We start from the raw sequence: 1,144 nt of genomic DNA, 5'->3' as shown, positions 1-1,144 counted from the left end.
GGGCGGGATAAGTGTATGAACTACGAATCCCATTCAGCATTGGGAGTGGCATGCTTTTATCTTTGCAGCCAATTGTACTTTCACAATACAGTTTGATGAACTTAGCTGTTCTTGTAGTATGTAATTTTCATGATAGTTTAGTGTTTGTTCTTTCAATTAACCTTGATAGTAATATGCCTTTAAAGTATCTTTGCATTAGTCAATGTGTTTTACTCAATTTTTACTGAGGTTACGGTAGATTATTAGAATGGGCATAAGCCGTACTAATTTACTGTAGTTTCAGAACTGTTTTCTGTTCAACGCAATAGTAACACTGAAAGTTAGGTAAGGCAAAACCTCCATATGCTTTAAGCTTCTGAAGCAGGGAATTTGTTTCATGCAGGGTTTTTCCATGTTCCTAATGCAAGTAAAGGAACATCATTTTTAAATTATTTTTAAGGCAAATACAGAGATACAATGAAAGTAACTCCCCTTTCTATGTGTATAATAAGAGATCAAATTGTTTGTCAAGATGGGATTTATACTTTGATTGGCGGATGTAAATGTAGCTTTTTATGAGGCTGAAGCTGTGAAAATAAAACCAGTGAAGATTTGTTTCAGGAAAATGTAATTTGCTACACATTTTACACTGTGTGCAGAATATCCTTTCAATTCTTTCCAAAAGAATAAGTTGTAGAAAGAAATACTGTGAAATAAAAACTTGTGCAACCCATAAACAACATAGGATAAAAATGCATGTGAAGAAGTTTATTTTTTTGAATATAACATGAGAAAGATTTATACAACTCCAGCAAATATTTTGTACCCTGACAAATTCCCCAAATGTTCATCAGTGGCTGTGTCTAGCATTAGTGTGTCCTTGGCCAGATGCTGTTTTAAAATGTAGTATTAGGAATGCACACTGCATCAGAAATTCACCAGCACATAATTACTGGATGTTTACCCTATTTACATGGCATAAGAGTAAGTGAAAGAAATGTCCTAGCTCTTGGGAGCAAGAAAATATGTGGTTAAAGTATGTCTTGAAAACGATGGAACAAGTTGTTTTGATATGGATGACAGATAATTGTGTGTTGCTGTGAACTGCCATTATCTGGGCCACGATGTGGATTTGCTTGATCCAGGAAAGATGACTGTAGTAATA

This window comes from Erpetoichthys calabaricus, chromosome 11 (assembly GCF_900747795.2).
Source record: "Erpetoichthys calabaricus chromosome 11, fErpCal1.3, whole genome shotgun sequence".
Classification (NCBI taxonomy): Eukaryota; Metazoa; Chordata; class Cladistia; order Polypteriformes; family Polypteridae; genus Erpetoichthys; species Erpetoichthys calabaricus.
The sequence above is the reverse complement of the archived record's forward strand: the minus strand, read 5'-3'. Positions refer to the sequence as shown.